This window comes from Zea mays, chromosome 7, assembly GCF_902167145.1.
Source record: "Zea mays cultivar B73 chromosome 7, Zm-B73-REFERENCE-NAM-5.0, whole genome shotgun sequence".
In the NCBI taxonomy this organism is placed as follows: Eukaryota; Viridiplantae; Streptophyta; class Magnoliopsida; order Poales; family Poaceae; genus Zea; species Zea mays.
The window spans coordinates 160,861,900-160,870,808 of record NC_050102.1 but is presented as its reverse complement, the minus strand read 5'-3'; the positions used below and the strand labels follow the sequence as shown (position 1 = coordinate 160,870,808).

Below are 8,909 nucleotides of genomic sequence, written 5' to 3'. Positions count from 1 at the left end.
TAATTAGCATATTCTTGCCCCCTCAAGTTAAAATCATGAATCAATAGTACGGCAACAATACAAATCCGGTGTGCGTACTACATAACAGGAATGTAGGCATTACCTTAATTAAAAAAGTAATGTGCTAGTATTAGTAGTACCTTCTAGGGTTGAGTCTTCCTCAACACCCTTGTATGCCCAGTGGCATGATGCAATGATGTTCTCAGACGCATATCTTGCGATATTTATTTATAACCAGTAAAAAACTCAGAGAGTAATCTTACTTTACGAAGGATTTGAAACATAAAGAAAATTATGAAAATTACTGTATTAATCAACGAAAAAACACTCGATGCAACAACATACAAAGATCAATTAAATGCCCAAGCACAAAAAATCTGAATGTGAAGCAAAGCATATATACATATCTGGACATACAGTTTCGTTCTTGCCGCATGCTTCCCAACTGGACACTTCTCCGACCATTCTCTGTGCTACCGAGCGAATAAAGGTCTGAATAATTAACATTTAGCTTCTCTCTTTCTCTCTATCTATAGAAAACTCTTATCCTAGTTCCATATCATTATGTTTTTCTTCAGTGTGTCGATGTAACCGGCTACGCTGTCTCCATAGAAGTCGTCTTTAGTCGGCTAGATGATGTTGGCGTTCCAAACCGGGCAATTAGTGAACAAAACAGAGCATGCCCTAGCATCCAGGTTCCTATAGATTTCAAGATCATGACTGATGATGTCCAGTATTTGACGTACGTACATAGTGTAAAACAGTCTTCCTTGTGTACCAGTGGAAGTCGACGGTGTTCCCTCCTTTGTCGGAGTGAAGTGGCTATGGAGTACAGGTAGTAGTTGTGTTAGCAGTCAGTAGCATGAGCGATCAGCCACATTGTTGATCTGATCAAACACACCAAATAGAGCACATCAAACCTTGCTTGCGGTTTGTACTACCTAGTGTATGTCTCTGATGAAGTGCGAGAGGAACATGAGCGCTTGTGTTATATTATCTGCACTGCAGAAAAGCAACGTTCATGACTGTTAATGACAAATTGTCCAAAACTTTGCAGAATTGGAGCATGCACATACGAGTAGCAGAGTAGCGACATTACATTATGGGGGAGAAGATCTCCCATAGGTGGGGAGCTGGGAGGTACAGTTGTTGATGGCGCCCACGACGCATAGGCCCTTGACTCCATCCTTGTCCTTGTAGTCCCCTGACGAAACAGAAAAAACGACGCATGACGACCATGAGCACAAGATTGCGTGTCAGATTCATCTTGGAACGAGGGGCGTGGTCGCTTACCGTCGTAGTTGTAGGTGCAGAGGAAGTAAGAAGAATTCGTTAATTACTGTTATAGAGAATAAAATGAAGTAGATGGCTTAATCTAGGCTGTTGAATGTCATTATCATAAGGCATATCCACTATGCTGCAAGCCTGGAACCTTTCATTCACGTAAAGTAAGCATGTGATGTGAACTCCGTCATGCTAGCTTCATACAAGTTACACACACTCAAAGAAGTTGTCAGGAAACCAACATTTTTGTCTCTTGTATCTAGTCTTGCACTAGGGGCAGCATTGGTTCCCCTCGCGCTCATACTCATAGCTTGGGCGGCAGACAGGGAAGGAACACTCATTGCGGGCAACAAAGACACCGCCAGTGGCTGAAACACCTATAGAGTCACCACAAATCTGGCAGACCTGCCCAATCGCACTCTTTGTGGGCTTAGCCTGCATTAGCGAGATAACGACAAAGTCAGCACACATGCAATTAGAAATTCAGCATTAGAGGACACCTCAGTGACTCATGCACTTTACTGGTGAGCAACAGACTATAAAATCAACCTGCGATCAGGTGTCTATTAGTCTTGAAGTCGAGGCTAAGATCAAAATGCCAGGAAGGTAATTTTGAATTTACACAAGATGAACTAATTCAATGGTGTAGTAGTCATAAACAAAGGCACGCTGCAACAGGGCAAAGAAGGATCTAATTCACCGTCGGTCCATGGTAATTATGACAAGAAATTGTTGAGGCATGGGTAAACACAGGGATCTAAACAATCTGAGGCTCCATTTCACTGGATCTCCAAGACAGCGAAACATGAACAATATATCATTACCTATTGCCGATTTGGCAACTGTTCGAAGAATTGGACCGAGCACGAACAGTTTAGAAATTGCCAGGAGGACATGTCTGATCTGGTGACTTACACGGCGCAACGGAAGCATCGCTGAAATGGACAGGCAAAATCTACGAGCAGAGACACGCAGAAGCGACCGCATTTGAGGGGCAAACCCCAAGCGTTAGACTAAAGACTAACACCTCGGCCCAGATCCAGTGACAGACGCGCGCGCACGTCATGAGCCGCTAGAAACTGAATCTGAAGCAGGCAGCGAGGGCAGCACTGGATTGGCTGGATGTACCGGGCCCGGCGCATCACCGTCATGGCAGATCATGACGAACTCGTTGCGGTTGTGCGAGCCCGCCACCATCCCCATTTTGATCAGCAAACCACACCAGCAAGCGTCCATGAGAAGGCGGGTCGCGACCGGTCAGACCCACCGCTCCTGCGTCGGTTGGAAAATCAAAGTCACGGTCGGATCTGGGCGAGCAGGGCGCGAATCCGGGCATGGCAGCGACAATGGCGAGGAGATCTGGGGAGGAGCGGGCGGGATCAAGGTAGTGGCGCTCGTGCCCCTCCGATCTCGCTTTGGGCTGGTTCGGGGGCGGCTGCAGGGTTCCACGGGTCACGCTAGGTGGGCGTGCGGCATGCGTCGGGCGGGCGGGATTGCGGCGTGCGGGCGGTAGGGCGGGCGGGAGGGCGGTCGCCATGTGAAAGTCGCCTAGAGGGGGGTGAATAGGGCGAATCTGAAATTTATAAACTTAAGCACAACTACAAGTCGAGTTAGCGTTAGAAATATAAACGAGTCCGGGAGAGAGGGCGCAAAACAAATCGTGAGCGAATAAAGAGTGTGACACGAGGATTTGTTTTACCGAGGTTCGGTTCTTGCAAACCTACTCCCCGTTGAGGTGGTCACAAAGACCGGGTCTCTTTCAACCCTTTCCCTCTCTCAAACGGTCCCTCGGACCGAGTGAGCTTCTCTTCTCAATCAAATGGGAACCAAACTTTCTGCAAGGACCACCACACAATTGGTGTCTCTTGCCTTGATTACAATTGAGATGATCGCAAGAAAGAATGAGAAAAATAAGCAATCCAAGCGCAAGAGCTCAAATGAACACAACAAATCTCTCTCACTAATCACTAAAGCTTTGTGTGGAATTGGGAGAGGATTTGATCTCTTTGGTGTGTCTTGTATTGAATGCTAGCTCTTGTAAGGTGTAGAAGTGGGAAAACTTGGATGCCAATGAATGTGGGGTGGTTGGGGTATTTATAGCCCCAACCACCAAAATATGGCAGTTGGAAGTGTGTTGTCGCATGGCGCACCGGACAGTCTGGTGCGCCACCGGACACTGTCCGGTGCGCCAGCCACGTCAGCAGACCGTTGGGGTTCGACCGCTGGAGCTCTGTCTTGTGGGCCCGCCTGGCTGTCCGGTGGCGCACCGGACAAGTCCTGTAGACTGTCCGGTGTGCCACCCGCGCGTGCTCTGTCCTCTACGCGCGCAAGCGCACATTTAATGCGTTGCAGTCGACCGTTGCGTGCGAAGTAGTCGTTGCTCCGCTGGCTCACCGGACAGTCCGGTGTTACACCGGACAGTCCGGTGAATTTTAGCGGAGCGGATTCCCGAAGCTGGCGAGTTCAGAGTCGCTCTCCCTTGGGGCACCGGACACTGCCCGGTGGTGCACCGGACAGTCCGGTGAATTATAGCGAAGCGCCTCTGAGCATTCCCGAAGGTGAGGAGTTCAGCTTGGAGTCCTCTGGTGCACCGGACACTGTCCGGTGGTGCACCAGACAGTCCGGTGCGCCAGACCAGGGAGCACTTCGGTTGTCCCTTGCTCTCTTTGTTTGAACCCTTTTCTTGGTATTTTTATTGGATTATTGTGAACCTTTGGCACCTGTAGAACTTATAGACTAGAGCAAACTAGTTAGTCCAATTATTTGTGTTGGGCAATTCAACCACCAAAATCAATTAGGAAATAGGTGTAAGCCTAATTCTCTTTCAATCTCCCCCTTTTTGGTGATTGATGCCAACACAAACCAAAGCAAGTATAGAAGTGCATAATTTAACTAGTTTGCATAATGTCAGTGCAAAGGTTACTTAGAATTGAGCCAATATAAAATTTCATAAGATATGCATGGATTGTTTTTTTAAAAATTTTAAAATTTTGGACCATGCTTGCACCACATGTTTTGTTTTTGCAAATTCTTTTCAAAGTCCTTTTGCAAATAGTCAAAGGTAAATGAATAAGATTTTGAGAAGCATTTTCAAGATTTGAAATTTTCTCCCCCTGTTTCAAATGCTTTTCCTTTGACTAAAACAAAACTCCCCTCAATAAATTCCTCCTTTTAGTATTCAAGAGGGTTTTAAGATATCATTTTTTGAAGGTGCTACTTTCTCCCCTTTTGAATATAATAAGATACCAATTTGAAAAACTTCATTTTAAAATAAGGTGGTGGTGCGGTCCTTTTGCTTTGGGCTAATACTTTCTCCCCCTTTGGCATGAATCGCCAAAAACGGATACTTTGAGTGAAATATAAGCCCTTGGTAAAACTACTTTATCCCCTTTGGCAAATAAAAACATGAGTGAAGATTATACCAAAGACGGAGAGTTGCTCGGAGCGACAGAGAAGGATGAGTTATGGAGAGGAGTGGAAGCCTTTGTCTTCGCCGAAGACTCCAATTTCCTTTCAATACACCTATGACTTGGTTTGAAATCCACTTGAAAACACATTAGTCATAGCACATGAAAGAGATATGATCAAAGGTATATTTATGAGCTATGTGTGCAAAACATCAAAAGAAATTCCTAGAATCAAGAATATTTAGCTCATGCCTAAGTTTGTTAAAAGTTTGTCCATCTAGTGTCTTGGTAAAGATATCGGCTAATTGTTCCTTAGTGTTAATATATGCAATCTCGATATCTCCCTTTTGTTGGTGATCCCATAAGAAATGATACCGAATGGCTATGTGTTTAGTGCGGCTATGCTCAACGAGATTATCCGCCATGCGAATTGCACTCTCATTATCACATAGAAAAGGAACTTCGGTTAATTTGTAACCATAGTCCCTAAGGGTTTGCCTCATCCAAAGTAGTTGCACGCAACAATGACCTGCGGCAATATACTCAGCTTCGGCGGTAGAAAGAGCTACGGAATTTTGCTTCTTTGAAGCCCAAGACACCAAGGATCTTCCCAAGAACTGGCAAGTCCCCGATGTGCTCTTTCTATTAATCTTACACCCCGCCCAATCGGCATCCAAATAACCAATCAAATCAAATGTGGATCCCCTAGGATACCAAAGCCCAAACTTAGGAGTATAAACTAAATATCTCAAGATTTGTTTTACGGCCGTAAGGTGAGCTTCCTTAGGGTCGGCTTGGAATCTTGCACACATGCATACGGAAAGCATAATGTCCGGTCGAGATGCACATAAATAGAGTAAAGAGCCTATCATCGACCGGTATACCTTTTGATCGACGGATTTACCTCTCGTGTCGAGGTCGAGATGCCCATTGATTCCCATGGGTGTCTTGATGGGCTTGGCATCCTTCATCCCAAACTTGTTTAAAATGTCTTGAATATACTTCGTTTGGCTAATGAAGGTGCCCTCTTGGAGTTGCTTCACTTGAAATCCCAAGAAGTACTTCAACTCCCCCATCATTGACATCTCGAATTTCTTTGTCATGATCCTACTAAATTCCTCACATGTAGATTCATTAGTAGACCCAAATATAATATCATCAACATAAATTTGGCATACAAACAAATCATTGTCAAGAGTTTTAGTAAATAAAGTAGGATCGGCCTTTCCGACTTTGAAGCCATTAGTGATAAGAAAATCTCTTAGGCATTCATACCATGCTCTTGGGGCTTGCTTGAGCCCATAAAGCGCCTTAGAGAGTTTATAAACATGGTTAGGGTACTTACTATCTTCAAAGTCGGGAGGTTGCTCAACATAGACCTCTTTCTTGATTGGTCCATTGAGGAAGGCACTTTCACGTCCGTTTGGTAAAGCTTAAAGCCATGGTAAGTAGCATAGGCAAGTAATATACGAATTGACACAAGCCTAGCTACGGCTGCATAGGTTTCACCGAAATCCAAACCTTCGACTTGTGAATACCCTTTGGCCACAAGTCGGGCTTTGTTCCTTGTCACCACACCATGCTCGTCTTGCTTGTTGCGGAACACCCACTTGGTTCCTACAACATTTTGATTAGGTCGTGGAACCAAATACCATACCTCGTTCCTAGTGAAGTTGTTGAGCTCCTCTTGCATCGCCACCACCCAAACCGAATCTTGTAGTGCTTCCTCTACCTTGTGTGGCTCAATAGAGGAAACAAAAGAGTAATGCTCACAAAAATGTGCAACACGAGATCTAGTGGTTATCCCCTTATGAATGTCACCGAGGATGGTGTCGACGAGGTGATCTCGTTGGATTGCTTGGTGGACTCTTGGGTGTGGCGGTCTTGGTTCTTCATCCTCCTTGTCTTGAACATTTGCATCTCCCCCTTGATCATTGCCGTCATCTTGAGGTGGCTCATTTTCTTGATCTTCTCCTTCATCATATTGAGCCTCATCCTCATTTTGAGTTGGTGGAGATGCTTGCGTGGAGAAGGATGGTTGATCTTGTGCATTTGGAGGCTTTTCGGATTCCTTAGGACACACATCCCCAATGGACATGTTCCTTAGCGCGATGCACGGAGCCTCTTCATCACCTATCTCATCAAGATCAACTTGCTCTACTTGAGAGCCGTTAGTCTCATCAAACACAACGTCACAAGAAACTTCAACTTGTCCGGAGGACTTGTTAAAGACTCTATATGCCCTTGTGTTTGAATCATATCCTAGTAAAAAGCCTTCTACAGTCTTAGGAGCAAATTTAGATTTTCTACCTCTTTTAACAAGAATAAAGCATTTGCTACCAAAGACTCTAAAATATGAAATATTGGGCTTTTTACCGGTTAGGAGTTCGTATGATGTTTTCTTGAGGATTCGGTGTAGATATAATCGATTGATGGCGTAGCAATCGGTGTTGACCGCCTCGGCCCAAAACCGATCCGAAGTCTTGTACTCATCAAGCATGGTTCTTGCCATGTCCAATAGAGTTCTATTCTTCCTCTCCACTACACCATTTTGTTGTGGCGTGTAGGGAGAAGAGAACTCATGCTTGATGCCCTCCTCCTCAAGAAAGCCTTCGATTTGTGAGTTCTTGAACTCCGTCCCGTTGTCGCTTCTAATTTTCTTGATCCTTAAGCCGAACTCATTTTGAGCCTGTCTCAAGAATCCTTTTAAGGTATCTTGGGTATGAGATTTTTCCTGCAAAAAGAACACCCAAGTGAAGCAAGAATAATCATCCACAATAACTAGACAGTACTTACTCCCGCCGATGCTTATGTAAGCTATCGGGCCGAATAGGTCCATGTGTAGGAGCTCGAGTGGCCTGTCAGTCGTCATGATGTTCTTGTGTGGATGATGAACACCAACTTGCTTCCCTGTCTGACATGCGCTACAGATCCTGTCTTTCTCAAAATGAACATTTGTTAGTCCCAAAATGTGTTCTCCCTTTAGAAGTTTGTGAAGATTCTTCATTCCAACATGTGCTAGTCGGCGATGCCACAGCCAACCCGTGTTAGTCTTAGCAATTAAGCAAGTGTCGAGTTCAACTCTATCAAAATCTACTAAGTATAGCTGACCCTCTAACACTCCCTTAAATGCTATTGAATCATCACTTCTTCTAAAGACAGTAACACCTATATCTGTGAAAAGACAGTTGTAGCCCATTATTTTGCATAATTGAGAAACCGAAAGCAAATTGTAATCTAAAGGATCTACAAGAAAAACATTGGAAATGGAATGGTCAGGAGATATAGCAATTTTACCCAATCCTTTGACCAAACCTTGATTTCCATCCCCGAATGTGATAGCTCGTTGGGGATCTTGGTTTTTCTCGTAGGAGGAGAACATCTTCTTCTCCCCTGTCATGTGGTTTGTGCACTCGCTATCGATGATCCAACTTGAGCCCCCGAATGCATAAACCTACAAAACAAGTTTAGTTATTGATTGTAGGTACCCAAATGGTTTTGGGTCCTTTGGCATTAGACACAAGAACTTTGGGTACCCAAACACAAGTCTTTGACCCCTTATGCTTGCCCCCAACATATTTGGCAACTACTTTGCCGGATTTGTTAGTTAAAACATAAGAGGCATCAAAGGTTTTAAATGAAATGTTAGAATCATTTGATGCCTTAGGAGTTTTCTTCTTAGGCAATTTTGCATGGGTTGATTGCTCAGAACTAGATGTCTCACCCTGATACATAAAAGCATGATTAGGGCCAGAATGAGACTTCCTAGAGTGAATTCTCCTAATTTTGCTCTCGGGATAACCGGTACGGTATAAAATGTAACCCTCGTTATCCTGAGGCATGGGAGTCTTGCCCTTAACAAAATTAGACAATCTTCTAGGAGGGGCATTAAGTTTGACATTGTCCCCCTTTTGGAAGCCAATGCCATCCTTGATGCCAGGGCGTCTCCCACTATAGAGCATGCTTCTAGCAAATTTATTTTTTTCGTTTTCTAAGTCATGCTCGGCAATTTTAGCATCTAATTTTGCTATATGATCATTTTGTTGTTTAATTAAAGCCATATGATCATGAATAGCATCAATGTTAACATCTCTACATCTAGTGCAAATAGTAACATGCTCAGTGGTAGATGTAGAGGGTTTGCATGAATTAAGTTCAACAATCTTAGCACGTAAAATATCATTGTTATCTTTAAGATCGGAAATAGTAACATTGGAA

The 8,909-nt window shown here is 44.2% G+C and overlaps 1 long non-coding RNA gene across 2 annotated transcripts; it reads right to left on the bottom strand.

Moving 5' to 3' along the window:
- Positions 1–640: 640 nt before the first annotated feature.
- LOC103633212 (uncharacterized) lies at positions 641–1,167 on the bottom strand. Of its 2 annotated transcripts, XR_002263511.1 has the most exons (4): positions 1,100–1,167; positions 942–1,002; positions 779–822; positions 641–699 (listed from the first exon to the last, which is right to left on the bottom strand). It is a non-coding gene; the product is annotated as an uncharacterized lncRNA (long non-coding RNA). The 2 variants fall into 2 exon arrangements; XR_556407.1 differs by having other exon boundaries at positions 779–1,002.
- Between the last annotated feature and the right edge of the window lie 7,742 nt (positions 1,168–8,909).